This window comes from Haematobia irritans, chromosome 4, assembly GCF_050003625.1.
Source record: "Haematobia irritans isolate KBUSLIRL chromosome 4, ASM5000362v1, whole genome shotgun sequence".
In the NCBI taxonomy this organism is placed as follows: domain Eukaryota; kingdom Metazoa; phylum Arthropoda; class Insecta; order Diptera; family Muscidae; genus Haematobia; species Haematobia irritans.
Window position 1 is genome coordinate 18,591,916 of NC_134400.1, and position 23,722 is coordinate 18,615,637.

At 22.8% G+C, this 23,722-nt stretch overlaps 1 protein-coding gene across 8 annotated transcripts in view; it reads right to left on the bottom strand.

Annotated features, from left to right (window-relative positions):
- The window catches only part of rols (zinc-RING finger and ankyrin repeat domain-containing protein rolling pebbles), a 253,722-nt gene that overhangs the window by 204,992 nt on the left and 25,008 nt on the right, over positions 1-23,722 (bottom strand). For 3 of the 8 annotated variants that reach the window (XM_075303558.1, XM_075303553.1, XM_075303557.1), the window contains exon 1: positions 12,011-12,151. The exons of 2 other annotated variants lie outside the window; for them this stretch is intronic. The gene's annotated coding sequence lies outside the window, so the exon portion shown is untranslated. Of the gene's footprint in view, positions 1-11,894; positions 12,152-23,722 lie in introns of those variants that run through there. 3 more of the 8 variants (XM_075303556.1, XM_075303555.1, XM_075303554.1) reach the window with 3 other exon arrangements.

Below are 23,722 nucleotides of genomic sequence, written 5' to 3' on the forward strand. Positions count from 1 at the left end.
TTATAAATTTCAGTATGGCTACAAATGAGGTACATAAATATCCCATAGTTTAGTATAATTACCCCCAGCATTGGGCGCAATTATTTACAATTTGTCTATTTGACCTTTGGTTTCAAATTTTTAGAAGAAAGATTGCTTTTCTAAGTGAAATACATAAATATTAATCTCAATTGTAGTAATACTAGAAGAGAACGAAAATGTGTTTGCCCCGAGTTGGGCGCCAGTCGGTGTATTCAAATGACCATTTTTGTTTCATTAGCATCTCCTAAAACATAACAATAAGTTCAAAATTGATATCTTATACCCTTGATTATTTTCCATCGATTGAATCATACTGTAGTATAAAACCCCCAGCGTTGGGCGCCATTAATTACAATTTGTCCCAAAAATAAAATATCAATGTTATTATAACGTTTACTTTTATTAATGGTAGTATGAACTACAGTTGCCGTACACAAAGCACTTCGACATTCTTCTTATCGACCACAAGAAACGTAACGCGTGCATTTTTTCGATAGTCAGTCGGCTAGTCCATACCAAGACGGACAAACAAACTACCACAATTGTTGTTAAAGACCATATTGGGTAATTGTAGATGCCTACCGGTTTGTGTTACAGCAAAATTGTTTGTTTTACAATTTTTCTTTTCTCTTTCTTCGTTTATTTTATTCTGGATCTACTATCTACAGTATTTAGTTTCTGATGTTTTTTGTTAATGGGGAGCAGTAGAAGACTTTAATTACAGGTTATTTTTGTGTCCATGCACACATTTCAAATAGAGTACTTCCAGTTCCAATGAATTAATACAATTCAATTTCTTCATGAAGAGTATATAATAATGGTTTCAAATCCATTTGGTATTAAAAATGACTTTCATTGAAAAGTAAAGATTGAATTGAAAAAATAATTGAAGATGATATTATTGGAAGGCAAATATATCTGAAAGAGTGAGGAGCCATCTACGTGAAATCTATAGAAATAAAACTTTGACAAAATTTTCTATAGAAATAACATTTTCACAAATCTTTTTATATAAATAAAATTTTGAAAAAAATTTCTATAGAAATTAAATTTTTTTGTTGTTTTTGATTTCAGCTTAAAACCATGCATTGACTAAACTACAATTGTAGCTTAACCAACAGCGGAAAAGAATGTTTGTCAAATTTATTTGGGCAAAGTCCTATAGACTGCAAGATGGTTGGATGGACGCACGTTTCGGAATTACCACATTCCACATCAGCATCGGCTACTTGCAGCAAAACTATCAACCAATTATCAGAATAAATGCAGGCAGTTCATTAAACCCAATAGTGAACTACTACACTTGGACCTTCCGAAAAAGGTTTTGACAACATTTTCTATAGAAATAAAATTTTTACAAAAATTTCTATAGAAATAAAATTTTGACAAAATTTTCTATAGGAATAAAATTTTGACAGAATTTTCTATAGAAATAAAATTTTGACAATATGTTCTTTAGAAATAAAATTTTGACAATATGTTCTTTAGAAATAAAATTTTGACAAAATTTTCTATAGGAATAAAATTTTGACCAAATTTTCTATAGAAATAAAATTCTGACAAAATTTTCTATGGAAATAAAATTTTAACAAAATTTCCTATAGAAATAAAATTTTGACAAAAACAAACATTTTTACAACATTTTCTACAGCAAATAAATTTTTACAACATTTTCTAAACTACAATTGTAGCTTAACCAACAGAGGAAAAGAATATTTGTCAAATTTATTTGGGCAAAGCCCTATAGACCCTATAGACAATATTTTCTATAGAAATATAATTTTGACAAATTTTTCTATGGAAATAAAATTTTGACAAAATTCTCTATAGAAAACAATTTCACAAAATTTTGACAAAATTTTCTATAGAAATAAAATTTTAACAAAATTTCCGATAGAAATAAAATTTTGACAAAATTTTCTATACAAAAACAAACATTTTTACAACATTTTCTACAGCAAATAAAATGTTGACAAAACTTTCTTTACAACTAAAATGTTGACAAAATTTTCTATGGCCATAAAATTTTGACAAAATTTTGTATAGAAATAAAATTTTGACAAAATTTTCTATAGAAATAAAATTTTGACAAAATTTTCTATAGAAATAAAATTTTGACAAAAACAAACATTTTTACAACATTTTCTACAGCAAAAAAAAATTTTGACAAAACTTTCTTTACAGCTAAAATTTTGACAAAATTTTCTATGACCATAAAATTTTGACAAAATTTTCTATAGAAATAAAATTTTGACAAAGTTTTCTATAGAAATAAAATTTTGACAAAGTTTTCTATAGAAATAAAATTCTGACAAATTTTTCTATAGAAATAAAATTTTGACAAAATTTTCTATAGAAATAAAATTCTGACAAAATTTTCTATAGAAATAAAATTTTAACAAAATTCTCTATAAAAATAAAATTTTAACAAAAACAAACATTTTTAAAACATTTTCTGCAGCAAATAGAATTTTGACAAAACGTTTTTTACAACTAAAATTTTGACAAAATTTTCTATAGCCATAAAATTTTGACAATATTTTCTATAGAAATAAAATTTTGACAAAGTTTTCTACAGAAATAAAATTTTGACAAAGTTTTCTATAGAAATAAAATTCTGACAAAATTGTCTATAGAAATAAAATTTTGACGAAATTTTCTATAGAAATAAAATTCTGACAAAATTTTGTATAGAAATAACATTTTGACAAAATTTTCTATAGGAATAAAATTTTGACAGAATTTTCTATGGAAATAAAATTTTGACAAAATTCTCTATAGAAAAAATTTGACCAAATTTTCTATAGAAATAAAATTTTGACAAAATTTTCTCTAGAAATAAAATTTTGACAAAATTTTCCATAGAAATAAAATTCTGACAAAATTTTCTATAGAAATAAAATTTTAACAAAATTCCCTATAGAAATAAAATTTTAACAAAATTTCTGATAGAAATAAAATTTTGACAAAATTTTCTATACAAAAACAAACATTTTTAAAACATTTTCTACAGCAAATAAAATTTTGACAAAACTTTCTTTACAACTAAAATTTTGACAAAATTTTCTATGACCATAAAATTTTGACAAAATTTTGCATGGAAATAAAATTTTGACAAAATTTTTTATAGAAATAAAATTTTAACAAAAACAAAAATTTTTACAACATTTTCTACAGCAAATAGAATTTTGACAAAACGTTCTTTACAACTAAAATTTTGACAAAATTTTCTATAGAAATAAAACTCTGACAAAATTTTCTATAGAAATAAAATTTTAACAAAATTCCCTATAGAAATATAATTTTAACAAAATTTCCGATAGAAATAAAATTTTGACAAAATTTTCTATAGGAATAAAATTTTGACCAAATTTTCTATAGAAATAAAATTCTGACAAAATTTTCTATAAAAATAAAATTTTAACAAAATTCTCTATAAAAATAAAATTTTAACAAAATTCTCTATAGAAATAAAATTTTAACAAAAACAAACATTTTTACAACATTTTCTACAGCAAATAGAATTTTGACAAAACGTTCTTTACAACTAAAATTTTGACAAAATTTTCTATGGCCATAAAATTTTGACAAAATTTTCTATAGAAATAAAATTTTGACAAAGTTTTCTACGGAAATAAAATTTTGACAAAGTTTTCTATAGAAATAAAATTCTGACAAAATTGTCTATAGAAATAAAATTTTGACAAAATTTTCTATAGAAATAAAATTCTGACAAAATTTTGTATAGAAATAACATTTTGACAAAATTTTCTATAGGAATAAAATTTTGACAGAATTTTCTATGGAAATAAAATTTTGACAAAGTTTTCTATAGAAATAAAATTCAGACAAAATTTTCTCTAGAAATAAAATTTTGACAAAATTTTCTATAGAAATAAAATTCTGACAAAATTTTCTATAGAAATAAAATTCTGACAAAATTTTCTATAGAAATAAAATTTTAACAAAGTTCCCTATAGAAATAAAATTTTAACAAAATTTCTGATAGAAATAAAATTTTGACAAAATTGTCTATACAAAAACAAACATTTTTAAAACATTTTCTACAGCAAATAAAATTTTGACAAAACTTTCTTTACAACTAAAATTTTGACAAAATTTTCTATGGCCATAAAATTTTGACAAAATTTTGTATAGAAATAATATTTTGACAAAATTTTGCATAGAAATAAAATTTTGACAAAATTTTTTATAGAAATAAAATTTTAACAAAAACAAACATTTTTACAACATTTTCTACAGCAAATAGAATTTTGACAAAACGTTCTTTACAACTAAAATTTTGACAAAATTTTCTATAGAAATAAAACTCTGACAAAATTTTCTATAGAAATAAAATTTTAACAAAATTCTTATAGAAATATAATTTTAACAAAATTTTCGATAGAAATAAAATTTTGACAAAATTTCCTATACAAAAACAAACATTTTTACAACATTTTCTACAGCAAATAAAATTTTGACAAAACTTTCTTTACAACTAAAATTTTGACAAAATTTTCTATGGCCATAAAATTTTGACAAAATTTTGTATAGAAATAATATTTTGACAAAATTTTGCATAGAAATAAAATTTTGACAAAATTTTTTATAGAAATAAAATTTTAACAAAAACAAACATTTTTACAACATTTTCTACAGCAAATAGAATTTTGACAAAACGTTCTTTACAACTAAAATTTTGACAAAATTTTCTATAGAAATAAAACTCTGACAAAATTTTCTATAGAAATAAAATTTTAACAAAATTCTTATAGAAATATAATTTTAACAAAATTTTCGATAGAAATAAAATTTTGACAAAATTTCCTATACAAAAACAAACATTTTTACAACATTTTCTACAGCAAATAAAATTTTGACAAAACTTTCTTTACAACTAAAATTTTGACAAAATTTTCTATGGCCATAAAATTTTGACAAAATTTTCTATAGAAATAACATTTTGACAAAATTTTCTATAGAAATAACATTTTGACAAAATTTTCTATAGAAATAAAATTTTGACAAAATTTTCTTTAAAACTAAAATTTTGACAAAATTCTCTATGGGCATAAAATTTTGACAAAATTTTGTACATAAATAAAATTTTAACAAAATTTCCTATAGAAATAAAATTTTGACAAAATTTTCTATAGAAATAAAATTTTGACAAAATTTTCTATAGAAATAAAATTTTGACAAAATTTTCTATGGGCATAAAATTTTGTCAAAATTTTGTATAGAAATAAAATTTTGACAAAATTTTCTATTGAAATAATAGTCAAAAAAATTCTATAGCAATAAAATAGGCCTTGACTGAAGTAAATATTTTTAATCTATTAATCCCAAGTATTTTCAGTAAAGCTACCGATGTCTATTATTTCTTATTTTATTATTAATACATAAATAAATTCAATCATCTACAGTTTTTGCTTGAGATTAATTGAAAGCTAGTGTTGTTGTTGTTGTCAATCCACGATTGTCTCGTGTAAAACATACAACTACTTTCAATAATCTTAAAGCGTTTTTTTTATAGATCTTAAGAATGATTCTTTCAGCAAATTTGATAATACTGTTGAATTAAATCGTTTTCGATTTTGAACTCATTCAGTTGGCTTCATGAATTGTAATAAATATTATTTTGGTTTATAAAATAAAAACATTTTTTAAAGCAAAGACCATGAATTTTCTTTTAATTAAAGTTTGATAATGTGGAAATTGCTTGTCCTTAAACTTAGGTTGATTAATTTTTCATATTAGTTCAATTTATTTTTCAGTGTAAGCTAGGATACCATTTCTTTTAAAATTTCAATTAATTCAATACTTTTAAAATTTCAAATGTTGTTAAGGTAATTCAAAACCTTTTGTCTATCACTACGATATCTAAAATGAGATTCTTTGAGATTTGCTTATAGAAATATAAAAATTAATAAAATATGAATATTAATTGGCCGACATAGAAATATTAACTCTCTATTCTATATTATTGAATAGTTTCCATTTAGTTAAAATATTCAAAATATATTCAAGCTTCTGTAAAGCGTGTGTAAAAATATAGCTACCGCTTTGTTTGGGCCCATTTCAATGCTAATGTTTCACTTGAGTTGAGTTTTGTTGTTGGTTTCGCTTCGACGGGAGTTCGACTTCATTCTATCATTAGACCATGAATGTAATTACAACTATTTAATATCAAGCTAGGCTCAAAGCTATCTGATAGCATTGTAATATCGTAGTTTAATTGACGGCCTTTGTCAATGGAAACAACGTCAGGTATTAAAGGGAAGAAAACCATATATAAATTAAATTCTTTTTAGCTTGGAATAGAAATTATGGAATTTTTTTTTTGTGTACATTTGAGTTAAAAACATAATATTTATCAATTATAATTTCTATATCCTCTAGAAATAAAATTTGGACAAAATTTTCTATAGAAATAAAATTTTGACAAACTTTTCGATAGAAATAAAATTTTAACAAAATTTTCTATAGGAATAAAATTTTAACAAAATTTTCTATAGGAATAAAATGTTGACCAAATTTCCTCTAGAAATAAAATTTGGACAAAATTTTCTATAGAAATAAAATTTTGACAAACTTTTCTATAGAAATAAAATTTTAACAAAATTTTCTATAGGAATAAAATTTTAACAAAATTTTCTATAGGAATAAAATTTTGACCAAATTTCCTCTAGAAATAAAATTTTGACAAAATTGTTTATAGAAATGAAATTTTAAAAAAATTTTCTATACAAATAAAAAATAAAAAAGAAATAAAATTTTGACAAAATTTTCTAGAGAAATAACATTTTGAGAAAATTTTCTAAAGAAATAAAATTTTGACAACACTTTGTCGCTAGAAATAAAATTTTCTATAGAAATAAAATTTTGACAAAATTCGTCGCGAGTGGCAACCGTGCCAGGCCCCATGTTAGGAAAATATTTTACTGATCAGCCATCACGTTGAGAGATTTGCGGCAGTCTATGGCCATTATGGAGATAAGGACCACAGTGTGCAAAATTGTCTATAGAAATAAAATTTTGACGAATATTTTCTAAAGAAATAAAATTTGAGAAAATTGTTTATGGAAAACAAATTATGAAAAAAATTCTACAGAAATTAAATTTTGCAGAATTTTCTATTGATATAAAACTTTGAGAAAATTTTCGATACAAATAAAAAAAAATAAAATTTTGACAAAATTTTTTATAAAAATACCAGAAATAAAATTTTGACAAAATTTTCTATAAAAATAACATTTTGACAAAAATGTCTATAGAAATAAAATTTTGACGAGATTTTTAATAGAAATAAAATTTTGACGAATATTTTCTAAAGAAATAAAATTTGAGAAAATTGTTTATGAAAAAAAAAAAATTATGGAAAAAAATTCTACAGAAATGAAATGTTGAAAATTTTTTTATGGATATAAAATTTTGAGAAAATTTTCGATACAAATAAAAAAAAAAAATAAATTTTTGACAAAATTTTTTATAAAAATAAAAAAATACAAAAAATAAAATTTTGACAAATGAAATAAAATGTTGACGAGATTTTTTATAGAAATAAAATTTTGACGAATATTTTCTAAAGAAATAAAATTTGAGAAAATTGTTTATGGAAAAAAAATTATGGAAAAAAATTCTACAGAAATGAAATTTTGCAAAATTTTTTATGGATATAAAATTTTAAAAAAATTTTCTATACAAATAAAAAAATAAAAAAGAAATAAAATTTTGACAAAATTTTATATAGAAATAACAGTTTGAGAAAATTTTCTAAAGAAATAAAATTTTGACAAAACTTTCTATAGAAATCAAAATTATGACAAAATTGTCTCTAGAAATAAAATTTTCTATAGAAATAAAATTTTGACAAAATTCGCCGCGAGTGGCAACCCAACCAGGCCCCATGTTAGGAAAATATTTTACTGATCAGTCATCTCGATGAGAGTTGCGGCAGTCTATGGCCATTATGGAGATAAGGACCACAGTGTGCAAAATTGTCTATAGAAATAAAATTTTGACGAATATTTTCTAAAGAAATAAAATTTGAAAAAATTGTGTATGGAAAAAAAAAAATTATGAAAAAAATTCTACAGAAATTAAATTTTGCAAAATTTTCTATTGATATAAAATTTTGAGAAAATTTTCGATACAAATAAAAAAAATAATAAAATTTTGACAAAATTTTTTTATAAAAATACAAGAAATAAAATTTTGACAAAATTTTCTATAAAAATAACATTTTGACAAAATTTTCTATAGAAATAAAATTTTGACGAGATTTTTTATAGAAATAAAATTTTGACGAATATTTTCTAAAGAAATAAAATTTGAGAAAATTGTTTATGGAAAAAAAATTATGGAAAAAAATTCTACAGAAATGAAAATTTGCAAAATTGTTTATGGATATAAAATTTTGAGAAAATTTTCGATACAAATACAAAAAAATAATAAAATTTTGACAACATTTTTTATAAAATAAAAAAATACAAAAAATAAAATTTTGACAAATGAAATAAAATTTTGACGAGATTTTTTATAGAAATAAAATTTTGAAGAATATTTTCTAAAGAAATAAAATTTGAGAAAATTGTTTATGGAAAAAAAAATTATGGAAAAAATTCTACAGAAATGAAATTTTGAAAAATTTTTTATGGATATAAAATTGTGAGAAAATTTTCGATACAAATAAAAAAAATAATAAAATTTTGACAAAATTTTTTATAAAAATAAAAAAATACAAAAAATAAAATTTTGACAAATGAAATAAAATTTTGACGAGATTTTTTATAGAAATAAAATTTTGACGAATATTTTCTAAAGAAATAAAATTTGAGAAAATTGTTTATGGAAAAAAAATTATGGAAAAAAATTCTACAGAAATGAAATTTTGCAAAATTTTTTATGGATATAAAATTTTAAAAAATTTTTCTATACAAATAAAAAAATAAAAAAGAAATAAAATTTTGACAAAATTTTATATAGAAATAACAGTTTGAGAAAATTTTCTAAAGAAATAAAATTTTGACAAAACTTTCTATAGAAATCAAAATTATGACAAAATTGTCTCTAGAAATAAAATTTTCTATAGAAAAAAAATTTTGACAAAATTCGCCGCGAGTGGCAACCCAACCAGGCCCCATGTTAGGAAAATATTTTACTGATCAGCCATCTCGATGAGAGATTTGCGGCAGTCTATGGCCATTATGGAGATAAGGACCACAGTGTGCAAAATTGTCTATAGAAATAAAATTTTGACGAATATTTTCTAAAGAAATAAAATTTGAGAAAATTGTTTATGGAAAAAAAAATTATGAAAAAAATTCTACAGAAATTAAAGTTTGCAAAATTTTCTATTGATATAAAATTTTGAGAAAATTTTCGATACAAATAAAAAAAAATAATAAAATTTTGACAAAATTTTTTATAAAAATACAAGAAATAAAATTTTGACAAAATTTTCTATAAAAATAACATTTTGACAAAATTTTCTATAGAAATAAAATGTTGACGAGATTTTTAATAGAAATAAAATTTTGACGAATATTTTCTAAAGAAATAAAATTTGAGAAAATTGTTTATGAAAAAAAAAATTATGGAAAAAAATTCTACAGAAATGAAATGTTGAAAATTTTTTTATGGATATAAAATTTTGAGAAAATTTTCGATACAAATAAAAAAAATAATAAAATTTTGACAAATTTTTTTATAAAAATAAAAAAAATACAAAAAATAAAATTTTGACAAATGAAATAAAATTTTGACGAGATTTTTTAAGAAATAAAATTTTGACGAATATTTTCTAAAGAAATAAAAGTTGAGAAAATTGTTTATGGAAAAAAAATTATGGAAAAAAAATCTACAGAAATGAAATTTTGCAAAATTTTTTATGGATATAAAATTTTAAAAAAATTTTCTATACAAATAAAAAAATAAAAAAGAAATAAAATTTTGACAACATTTTATATAGAAATAACAGTTTGAGAAAATTTTCTAAAGAAATAAAATTTTGACAAAACTTTCTATAGAAATCAAAATTATGACAAAATTGTCTCTAGAAATAAAATTTTGACAAAATTCGCCGCGAGTGGCAACCGTGCCAGGCCCCATATTAGGAAAATATTTTACTGAATAGTCATCTCGTTGAGAGATTTGCGGCAGTCTATGGTCATTACCACACAGTGCAAAATTTTCTATAGAAATAAAATTACGACAAAATTATCTATAGAATTTAAAATTTGACAAATTTTTCTATAGAAATACACTTTTGACAACATTTTTATATAGAAATAACATTTTGACAAAATTGTTATATAGAAATAAAATTTTGACAAAAGTTTCTATAGAAAAAAAATTTTGACAAAATTTTCTATAGAAACACAATTTTGATAGAATTTTCTATAGAAATAAAATTTAGACAATATATTCTATAGAAATAAAATCTAAACAAAAACTACAAATTCCTTGCTAAATTAACAACAACAAAAAATTGAGGCTATTAATGAAATCACCTAATTTCTTTAAGCATAATTTTGGAGGGATTACATGATTTATGATATCGGTGTCTTAGGAAAAACTCGACTTGTTAAGGTATCACAATAAATGCACCTGAATGCATTTGTTATTAAAATTTATTTAATTAATAGATTTTTTTTATTATTGTTTTCCTTTAATTTAATATCTTTTATTTTAATTCCCATTTTTCGTATATTTTCACTTTAACATTGTTTCCTTTGGAGAATTCCGTATCCGTTTGCTCTATATGCATGTGACATTGCTTTTTATTTTGCCGTGAAAACGGCCCTTCACTATATGTCACTGCTTGTTTTGATTGATGCATACACTGATTCAATGCTGTTGTTGTTTTTTGTTGTTAACAACTTTGCATTTTTTGTCAGCCATTTCACACACTTTTGCACATGTTATGAATTTATATGTGTTATACTCAATTAAGTATATTTGTGTTTTATGCTGCGTGGGATTATAGATCACATATATACGTACACAAAACAGAAACAAAAACAATGAAAACAGTTGAAAGAAATACACTGTACAGCATAGGATTAAAATTTGCAAAGATGGCGTACGAATGGAGCATGTATGTGACACTGTGACACTTTCTCTGGGTGTATATCCAAATGTGAGTAATCCTGTTATGTTTTGAAATCACTCTTTAACAGTAATTCAATACAGCGGCTATTTACAATCCATTAGCAGATATTTGTATGTGTTCGCCATATTTTAAATTGGCGATGTCATAGGAACATTTTGTATTAAGGGAATTATGGCAAATCTATCTTACACACTCTCTCTTTCTCTCTTCTATGCTCACACTTGTATTTAACACACTAATGCCCCTCATAAGCTGTAGAACAAAACAAAAAAGATCGATAGACAAACTCCACTGCATGGTTAAAGTCCCTTTTACAGTTTTTAACTTTTGTTGGAATGTAAATCATTTTTATTATTTTATTAAAGATGGATTCACCAAGAGCTTCTCTTTTTTTATATAGATAGCCTGAAGGCGTAATTGGACATAAGAGGTTCAATGGCAGGCATTTTTCAAATCAACAGGTGTGTGCGATTTTTCCTCAAAATAATTTTTACTCCGCACAATTATTATCATTTTAATTTAATTTTAATCACCGTTTTTAAGGGTTTTCTTTATTTCATATAATACACTCCATTAAAATTTCACAATTTTTGTTAATTTACTTTATAAAAATTATTTCACGATTGTTGTATATTGAATATAATAATTTTAGTTTAATTTTATTCCCTCTTACTAATAATTATTCTTTTTATTTAATTTTGATTTTCATAAATATTACACAATATTTTTTTCTAAACCGAACTCTTTTATTTACATTTTCATTTAGAATTGATTTTATTAAACCATAGAGAACCATTAAACTACCCGGGATATCTATGTAGGTTTCTTTAACAACATAACCACATTAATACACGCCAACATTGCCATTACCATTACACCTTAACACTAAACGTTTTGTTGTTTTATTCGATTCGAACGCTTTCACGTTTCTGTTGATCGCCAACCACCGTAAAGTATCCGTAACCACGTTGTTTAATCGTAAGCTAACATTTTCGTACTAAATTGTAAAGATACGGGTTTGTTTTGAATGTGCTAAAGAGAAGACATTAAAAGCAAACTGGAAATATGTGTAAGCTGGCTCTGAGCAACAGCTCAATGGGAAGATACAACACAACAACTTCAACAAGTGTTTGGAGAGTTAGCAATGGTTCTCTCATAAACTCTACACGTGCAGTGTTGCCATTGAAAGGGTTTGTTGTGTACTATTTCAATAAGGGAATTTATTAATGGAGTAAAATAGGGACGATAGTTCAGAGTTCATTGATCTGATATGATATGCACTCCATCCGCCATAGATGCGTTTAAGGAATTTTAAAGACAAAAATCCTTAAACACAGATGCATATTAAATACCCATATAAGTCTCTTTAGTTCTTGATGGATAATTATGAACCAATATCAACCATTTTTCGTATGGTAATTAGAGGGCCAAATTTCAACCAGTTCAAGAGTAATTGGTTCCTCCCAAAAAATTGAGAAAATTTTACCAAACAAAAAAATCTATTTTGCATATCGTTTCTATACAATATTTTGTTTTTGTAGAAAATTTTGTTAAGTATTAGATTGTTGCAATTCTTCATGTTTAGGTAGATTTCAAAAAAAAAATATTCCTATGCAATTTTTGCCAAAATTTTTTTCTACGGAAAATAAAAAAATTTATTTTTATAGAAACTGTTGTCCTATTTTATTTCTATAGAAAAATTTTTAAAAATTGTATTTTTATAGAACATTTTGTCAGCATTTTATTTTAAAATGTTATTTGTGTAGAAAATTTTGTGAACATTTTATTTGTGTAGAAAACTTTTTATTTCTATAGGATATTTTTGCAATAATTTTATTTGTGTAGAAAATTTTATTTGTGTAGAAAATTTTGTGAAAATTTTATTTGTGTAGAAAATTTTGTGAAAATTTTATTTGTGTAGAAAATTTTGTCAAAATTTTATTTCTATAGGAAATTTTTGTAATAATTTGATTTCTATAGAAAATTTTGTCAAAATTTTATTTCTATAGAAAATTTGTCAAATTTTGGTTTCCACAGAAAATCTTGTCAAATTTTGGTTTCCATAGAAAATCTTGTCAAAATTGTATTTCTGAAAATTTTGTCAAAATTTCTATTTCTATAGGGAATTTTGTCAAAATTGTATATCTATAGAAAATGTTGTCAAAATTTTATTTCTATAGAAATTTTTTTAAAAATGTTATATCTATAGAAAATTGAAGTAACTCTTAGTTAGAGATGAATACTTTGTAAAATTTACCAAAACTTATATTTTGTTTCTATAGAAAATTTTGTCAAAATTGTATTTTGTCAAAATTATTATTTCTATAGAAAATTGAAGTACCTCTTAGTTAAATAGGAATATTTTGCAAAATCTACCAAAACTTCAAGAATTCTATAAATATAGTTAGGTTTATTTTAGAAAATTTTAACTAAAATAGTTTAATAATTGCAACGCGATACAAACAAATTTATAATTTTGGTTAAATTGAAGAAAAATTATTAAAAACAATATTTCTTTTCGGTTATTTAAAAAATTTTCATATTTTTAAGGGAAAACTTGAAGTTAAAAATTGTTAAAATGTCTTTAGCGCCATATAAAGTTGAAGACAGACACAGTTTAAGAAAAAGGTTCAGTGGTTAAGACTTGAAGTGCCCATATGTAATAGGAACTTTTAGTTAAATGTGATATCACAATGGACTGAATAGTCTAAGTGAGCCTGAAACTTAATCGGGCTGCCACTTTAACCTAACCTACACATTTGAGAAACTTATGATCATCAAAGTAAGCATGAAATAATTAAAATATGAATAATTTTATAATATTGGGTAAAATGTCACTAAAATCAATAAATTTTCATTAACTAAAAAATGTCTTTGACTTTTTTCTAATTTAATTAGCTCCCGCAACTTTTTTTCTGAAGTGCAAAGAATGTAGAAGTAAATACACTCAAAACAAGTGAACCCTCTATTTCGCTAAAACAAATTTAACTTTTCTAAGGTCATGGAATTATTAAGTTTGGAGAAAGTTTCCTTTACTCTAATAATTTGCGTACGTTAGTTAAATGGACTGGAAAACGAAGCATAAAGATTAAAATTAACAAGATTTACTAAATTCGTACTTCTCACAAAATAGTTCATTATTTTTTAAATTTGTAAATTTTAGTGCAAATGCGACCATCCTGAACTTCGTGTGGCACTAAAGACATTCTTTCAATTTTGAACTCCAATTCGTTTCTTCAAAAATTCTTCAAAACAAAAATTAATTATATCAAATAAATTTTATTGAATTTGTCGAAAAATATTTCCTTTTTTATATACGGGAATATCGATTTCTGACTATATAAAGTATATATATTCTTGATCAGGGAGAAATTCTAATCCGATATAAGCATGTCCGTCTGTTCATCTGTCTATCTGTTGTAATCACGCTTCAGCCTTCAATAATGGCGCTATCGTCCTGAAATTTGGCACAGATTCGTCTTTTGTTTGCAGGCAGGTCAAGTTCAAAGATGGGATATATCGGTCCAAGTTTTCTTATAGTCCCCATATAAACCGACCTCCCGATTTGGGTTCTTGGGCTTATAAAAACTGTAGTTTTTATCCAATTTGCCTGAAATTTGAAATCTAGAGGTATTTTAGGACCATCAAAAAGTGTATCGAAAATGGTGCTTATCGGTCCATGTTTTGTTATAGCGCCCATATGGACCGATTTCCCGATTTTGCTTCTTGGGCGTCTAGAAAGTTTATTTTCTATCCGATTTGCCTGAAATTGGAAATCTAGAAGTATTCTACTAGGACCATAAAGAGGTGTGCCGAAAATGGAGTGTATCGGCCCATGTTTTGATATAGCCCCCATATAGACCGATCTCCCGATTTGACTTCTTGGGCTTCTATAATCCATAAAGACGTGTGTCGAAAATGGTGAGTACCGATCCATGTTTTGATATAGCCCCCACATAGACCGATCTCCCGATTTCCCTTCTTGGGCTTCTAGAATTCGTAGTTTTTACCCAATTTGCCTAAAATTGGAAATCTAGAGGTATTCTAGAAAATAAAAAGATGTGCCGAAAATGGTGATTATCGGTCCATGTTTTGATATAGCCCCCATATAGACCGATCTCCCGATTTTACTTCTTGGGCTTCTAGAATCCGTAGTTTTTACTCAATTTGCCTGAAATTGGAAATCTAGAGGTATTACTTAGTTTTATCGGTCCATTTGGTAAGTCCTCCATTTAGACCGATTTAACTTATTGAGGGTATAGAAGGCGTACTGATCATGAAAATTGCTTGAAACCGAATGCAAAATTTTCAGATTTTACTTCTCGTAGTCATTTAAATAACTGGGATGAAAATTCACAGATTTTAGATTTCAAATCAAGGCGTTATTTCATCATTTTCTTGTACTTACAAGAGATATTTATGATTCCTCTAAAACACAAACAAAAAATGGTTCTTATTAATTCAGAATGTGATCTAGTCTTCATAGGTAAAATCTTGATCTTGAAGTGATCTGCTTGGGAAATTATCTGTCATCAAACCCCCCTGAAATTTTCGAAGGAAACTATTATATTTGATTCATGGTGGTGGGTATATAAGATTCGGCCCGACCGAACTTACTGTTGTATATACTATATTTTTTTTTATATCAGCGTGGCATCTGCATTTCCAATAGAGTTTAGTTAAAAATTTCTAAAATTAATCTAATTTATCTGAAATTAACTAAATTTTCTTTCTTGGTGGGTTCAATGTTTTTCGGTGTATCACATTTTATTTCCTTTTGCCTGGAAGAAAAATCGAACAGCGGTCACTTCGTTTTATTTCTTTGAGGTTGGTTAATTCCAATTTTGAAGTTTTCATCACCATTGCATCGGAAAAAAATAACAGAATAATGGCAACACTACTTACTCACTCCATTCAAAACTTGCTCTCTCGGAAATAAGAACTCTTTTTAACGTTCCTATTCCACATGTATATATCAACAAACAACAATTTATGTTGGGTTATGCTATTGGAATAACATACTGACTAGACTACTATTCTCTTGTTATATTTTCTATTACGTATTTTCATTGATGCTTCTTCATTTCTGAGATAGCGCAAACGAAACAGAGATTTTCCTTATCAATTTGACCAACAAGATGATTATTTTGGTTTCATATACACACTAGCTAGCATGGAATACCCATCATTGGTAACCGGCATTAACGAAAGTGAGAGTAAATATTTACATGCATGTAAGTAAGCATGCTTAAAAGAGTGTGCGTGTGTGCATGTCTCATATCAACGTTTCTATTTGTCATTTTATACACTCCAATCTATTGAGTTATTGATATTTTACTAAAGATTGTATGATTTTCGTAAAGGAGGTTTCTCAATAGCCGATTAACATTAACCACGATTAGATGGCAAAGCCAAAGCTGAGAAATCAACGCCGTCAATGATTGAATTATCATAACTTAGATTCTGTGGGTTTATTAGCAACTAAAACTAACCACTGAAAATAAAATAAATTTTTAATGTTTTTTCTTAAACAATTTTAAGATTTTTTTTTAGCCATTTCATTGAGAGGTTTGTGGCAGTCTATGTTGCATGGATTTCTTTTTTTTTTCCTAAACAAATATTATTAGACATAAAGTGGTAAATATTCGTTTAAACATGTATGTGGAGGGAAAGATTTTTTTATTTTTGGGTACCCACATTTCATAAACTTTGTAGAATGGTATAAGAGAATTTTTATATATTTTTACCATACCCATACAAGAAATTCTTATCAATCCATCAAATATTGCGCTAAGTAATCTTTATCACATGGCAAATATGTAACAAGATACTGGCCTATGTGTAACAAATAATGCAACATTATTATTCTTATTATTTTTTGTGATTTAATTTAAGTAGCCACAAGTTCCAGAGGTGACATATGGGGTGTACAATAAGGTGACGCAATTGTCAATTGATTTACTCAGTACAATGATGACTAGCAAGTAGAACCCTAGGTAAATCATCATAGTAACCATAACAATTTTCATATCTTAGGTATTTATTTGTTTTCATTAGATAACGTTTCTGTCCAATACAGGTAGTTTAAAAGTTTTGAGAAAATTTTCTGTAGAAATAAAATTGTGACAACATTTTCTATAGAAATAAAATTTTGACAACATTTTCTATAGAAATAAAATTTTGACAAAATTTTCTATAGAAATAAAATTTTTAAAAGAATAGCAAGTAGAACCCGAGGTAAATCATCATAGTAACCATAACAATTTTCATATTTTAGGTATTTATTTTTTCTATTTTCTATAGAAATATAATTCTGACAAAATTTTCTATAGAAAAAAATTGACAAAATTTCCTACAAAAATAAAATTTTAACAAAATTCTCTATAGAAAAATTTTCTGTAGAAATAAAATTTTGACAAAATTTGCTATAGAATAAAATTTCGATAAATTTTTCAATAGAAATAAAATGTTGGCAAAATTTTCTATAGAAACAAAAAAAAAATTTTCAATAGAAATTGAGAAAATTTTTTAAGGAAATAAAATGTTGACAAATTTGTCTATAAAAATAAAATTTTGACTAAATTTTTATAGAAACAAAATTTTGATAAAATTTTCTATAGAAATAAAATTTTGACAAAATTTTCTATAGAAATAAATTTTTGACAAAATTTTCAATAGAAATAAAATTTTGAAAAAATTTCCTATAGAAATAAAAATTTTGACAAAATTTTCTATAGAAATAAAATTTTTAAAGTAATAATATTTTGACAAAATTTTGTATAGAAATACAATTTTGAGAAAATTTTCTATAGAAAAAATTTTGATTCAATTTTCTATATAAATAAAATTGTGACAAAATTTTCTATAGAAATAAAATTTTGACAAAATCTTCTATAGAAATAAAATCTTGACAAAATTTTCTACAGAAATAAAATTTTGACAAAATTATCTAAAGAAATAAAATTTTTTACAGAAAAAAACTTGTATAGAAATAAAATTTTGACAAAATTATCTACAGAAATAAAATTTTTGTAGAAATAAACTTTTGACAAAATTTTCTATAGAAATAAAATTTTGACAAAACCTTCTATAGAAATAAAATTTTGACAAAATTTTCTATAGAAATAATATTTTGACAAAATGTTCAATAGAAGTAAAATTTTGACAAAAATTTTCTATAGAAATAAAATTTTGACAAAATTTTCTATAGAAATAAAATTTTTATAGAAATAATATTTTGACACAATTTTGTATAGAAATACAATTTTGACAAAATTTTCTATAGAAATAAAATTTTGATAAAATTTTCTATATAAATAAAATTTTGACAAAATATTCTATAGAAATAAAATTTTGACAAAATTTTCTATAGAAATAAAATTTTGACAAAATTTTCTATAGAAATAAAATTTTGACAAAATTTTCTACAGAAATAAAATTTTGACAAAATTTTCTACAGAAATAAAATTTTTACAGAACAAAAAACTTGTATAGAAATAAAATGTTGACAAAATTTTCTACAGAAATAAAATTATGACAAAACTATCTACAGAAATAAAATTTTTTTATAGCAATAAAATTTTGCCAAAATTTTTTATAGAAATAAAATTTTTACAAAATTTTCTATAGAAATAAAATTTTGACAAAATTTTCTATTGAAATAAAATTTGGACAGTATTTTCTATAGAAATAAAATTTTGACAAAAATTTTTATAGAAATAAAATTTTGACAAAAATTTTTATAGAAATAAAATTTTGACAAAAATTTTTTCTCTATAAAGATTTTACTATAGATTTTCAAAAAATTTTTTGAAAATCTATAGTAATGGAACTTTGACAAACTTATCTACAGAAATAAAATTTTTTACAGAAATAAATTTTTTTATAGAAATAAAATTTTTACAAAATTTTCTATAGAAATGAAATTTTGACAGAATTTTCTATAGAAATAAAATTTTGATAAAATCTTCGATAGAAGTAAAATTTTGACAAAAATTTTTATAGAAATAAAATTTTGACAAAATTTTTTATAGTAATGAAATTTTGAAAAAGTTTTCTATAGAAATAAAATTTTGAAAACATTTTCTATAGAAATAAAATTTTGACAAAATTTTCTATAGAAATAAAATTTTGATAAAATTTTCTATAGAAATAAAATTGTGACAAAATTTTCTATAGAAATAAAATTTTGACAGAATTTTCAATAGAAATAAAATTTTGACAGAATTTTCTATAGAAATAAAATTTTGACAGAATTTTCTACACAAATAAATTTTGACAAAATTTTTTATAGAAAATAAATTTTGACAAAATTTTCTATAGAAATATAAATAAAATTTTGACAACATTTTCTACAGAAATAAAATTTTAACAAAATTTTCTATAGAAATAAAATTTTGACAAAATTTTCTATATAAATAAAATTTTAACAAAATATCTGTAGAAATAAAATTTTGACAAAATTTTCTATAGAAATAAAATTTTGACAGAATTTTCTATAGAAATAAAATTTTGACAGAATTTTAGATACAAATAAATTTTGACAAAAAATTTTATAGAAATAAAATTTTGACAAAATTTTCTATAAGAATAAAATCTTAACAACATTTTCTATATAAATAAAATTTTGACAAAATTATCTGTAGAAATAAAATGTTGACAAAATTATCTACTGATACCAATAATGTCCAAGAGGCGTTAGGGCAAACCTTACCCATGTAAAGAATTGAAATAGTAATAATAACAAAAAAAATAAAATTTTTTACAGAAATAAAATTTTTTATAGAAATAAAATTTTGACAGAATTTTCTATAGAAATAACATTTTGAGAAAATGTTCTATAGAAATAAAATTTTGACAAAATTTTCTATAGAAATATAAATAAAATTTTGACAACATTTTCTATAGAAATAAAATTTTAACAAAATTTTCTATAGAAATAAAATTTTGACAAAATTTTCTATATAAATAAAATTTTAACAAAATATCTGTAGAAATAAAATTTTGACAAAATTTTCTATAGAAATAAAATTTTAACAACATTTTCTATAGAAATAAAATTTTGACAAAATTTTCTATAGAAATAAAATTTTGACAAAATTATCTACAGAAATAAAATTTTTTATAGAAATAAAATTTTAGCAAAATTTTCTATAAGAATAAAATCTTAACAACATTTTCTATATAAATAAAATTTTGACAAAATTATCTGTAGAAATAAAATGTTGACAAAATTATCTACTGATACCAATAATGTCCAAGAGGCGTTAGGGCAAACCTTACCCATGTAAAGAATTGAAATAGTAATAATAACAAAAAAAATAAAATTTTTTACAGAAATAAAATTTTTTATAGAAATAAAATTTTGACAGAATTTTCTATAGAAATAACATTTTGAGAAAATGTTCTATAGAAATAAAATTTTGACAAAATTTTCTATAGAAATATAAATAAAATTTTGACAACATTTTCTATAGAAATAAAATTTTAACAAAATTTTCTATAGAAATAAAATTTTGACAAAATTTTCTATATAAATAAAATTTTAACAAAATATCTGTAGAAATAAAATTTTGACAAAATTTTCTATAGAAATAAAATTTTAACAACATTTTCTATAGAAATAAAATTTTGACAAAATTTTCTATAGAAATAAAATTTTGACAAAATTATCTACAGAAATAAAATTTTTTATAGAAATAAAATTTTAGCAAAATTTTCTATTGAAATAAAATTTTGACAAATTTTTTCTATAGAAATAAATTTTTCTATGGAAATAAAATTTTGACAAAATTTTCTATAGTAATAAAATTTTGAAAAAGTTTTCTATAGAAATAAATTTTGAAAATTTTCTATGGAAATAAAATTGTGTGTTTGTGTATGAGGTGGCCATAGGTTTCAGCAATGATTCTCTTGCAAAGAGTTTGAAGAAATTACAAGGGAATTGATATCAATGACTTGCTCATTGTTTTCCAAAAAAAAAACAAAAAAAAAACAAAGAACCGTTTTATTTTTGGAAGAATTTTGTTTTTATTTCGAGTTCAAAAGAACATTTCAAAATGTCTGAAGAAAAACATAAAAATTACAAACAACTTGATAACAACACCTTAAATAAAAATTGTTATGGACATTAACTTTGGCCAAAGTCTTTTCGAAGTTATAAACCAAAAAAATGCAATGATGCAACATAAAAGATAAGGTGTGTAACATAAATTATGGACCATTGGTTTTTTATTTTTTCGAAAAAGAAAAGGTCCTATAGGAGAAGATATGGCGACATGCTGGAAAGTTTAACTTCCAAAAACCAATGTATGCATTTTTTTCACATGATTTTTTAAGAAGTAAAGAATTTACTGTGTCATCACCAAGAACTTTTGGAAAATTTGTAATCACACGAACTGCAATGGCTAACAATTAGAATTTAAGCCTGAATTGGTATAGGCCATGCATCCGCATTCTGTGCTACAACGAAGAAGAAAACAAATAATGCCACAACATGAAAATCACGTGCAAATTGCCCAAGAACCAAGAAAGACTGAGAAAAAGTGCCAAGTCATGAATAACATGAAAAAACGTTAAGAAAATTGAAATGCTGGAACCATTGGGATATCCACGCAAAAAAAAAAAACTTAGGGTTCACAGTTACGGTTGCCACTCACGCCTAAAATAATTTACAAAATTTTGAAGAAAATTTTACCAAAAAAATATTTCTATAGAAAATTTTTATTTCTATAGAAAATATTTTAAAAATCTTATTACTATAGAAAATTCTGTCAAAATTATACTTCTATAGAAAATTTTGTCAAAATTTTATTTCTATAGAAAAATTTGTCAAAATTTTTTTTCTGTGGAAAATTTTGTCAAAATTTTATTTCTATAGAAAATTATGTCAAAATGTTATTTCTATAGAAAGTTTTGTCAAAATTGACAAATGAAAAAAAAGAGAACATTTTTGCAAAATCTTATTTCTATAGAAAATGTTTGCAAACTTTTATTTCTATAGAACATTTTCTCTAAATTTTATTTCTATAGAAAATGTTCTCAACATTTTATTTCTATAGAAAAATTTTGTGAAAATTTTATTTTTATAGAAAGTTTTCTCAAAATTTGTTTTCTGTGGAAAATTTTGTCAAAATTTTATTTCTATAGAAAATTTTGTCAAAATTTTATTTCTATAGAAAAATTTCTCGAACTTTTATTTATAGAAAAATGTTGTCAAAATTTTATTATTTAGAAAATTGTGTCAAAATTTTATTTTTATAGAAAAATTTTCTCAAAGTCTTATTTCTGTAGAAAATTTTGTCAAAATTTTATTTCTATAGAAAGTTTTGTCAAAATTTGATTTCTATAGAACATTTTGTGAAAGTTTTATTGCTATAGAATTTTTTTTTTTTAAATTTTAATATAATAGAAAATTTTGTCAAAATTTTACTTCTACAGAAAATTCTGTCAAAATCGTACTTCTTTAGAAAATTTTGTCAAAATTTTATTTCTACAAAAATTTTGTCAAAATTTTATTTCTATAGAAAATTTTGTCAAAAGTTTATTTCTATAGAAATTTTTCTCAGACGAAAATTTTGTCAAAATTTTTTTTTACAGAAAATTTTGTCAAAATTGTATTTTTTAGAAAATTTTGTTAAAACTTTATTTCTATAGAAAATTTTGTCAAAATTTTATTTTTACAGAAAATTTTGTCAACATTTTACTTTTATAGAATATTTTGTCAACATTTTATTTCTGTAGAAAATTTTGTCGAAATTTTATTTCTATAGAAAATTTTCTTAAAATTTTATTTCTATAGAACATTTTCTCTACATTTTATTGCTATAGAAAATTTTGTCAAAATTTTATTTCTATACAAAATTTTCTCAACATTTTATTTCTATAGAAAAATTTTATTTTTATAGAAAATTTTCTCAAAATCTTATTTCTATAGAAAATTTTGTAAAAATTTTATTTTTATAGAAAATTTTGTCAAAATTTTATTTCTATAGAAAAATTTTTCAAATTTTTATTTCTAGAGAAAATTTTGACAAAATTTTATTGCTATAGAAAATTTTCTCAAAGTCTTATTTCTATACAAAATTTTGTCAATATTTTATTTCTATAGAAAATTTTGTCAACATGTTATTTCTATAGAAAATTTTCTCAAAGTCTTATTATTGTAGAAAATTTTGTCAAAATTTTATTTCTATAGAAAATTTTGTCAAAATTTTATTTCTATAGAACATTTTGTGAAAGTTTTAGTGCTATAGATTTTTGTTTTTTAATTTTATTATAATAGAATTTTTTTTTTCAAAATTTTACTTCTACAGAAAATTCTGTCAAAGTTGTACTTCTATAGAAAATTTTGTCGATATTTTGTGTCTATAGAAAATTTTGTCAAAATTTTATTTCTACAAAAATTTTGTCAAACTTTTATTTCTATAGAAAACTTTGTCAAAATTTTATTTCTATAGAAAATTTTGTCAAAAGTTTATATCTATAGAAAATTTTCTCAGACGAAAATTTTGTCAAAATTTTATTTCTATAGAACATTTTGTGAAAGTTTTAGTGCTATAGATTTTTGTTTTTTAATTTTAT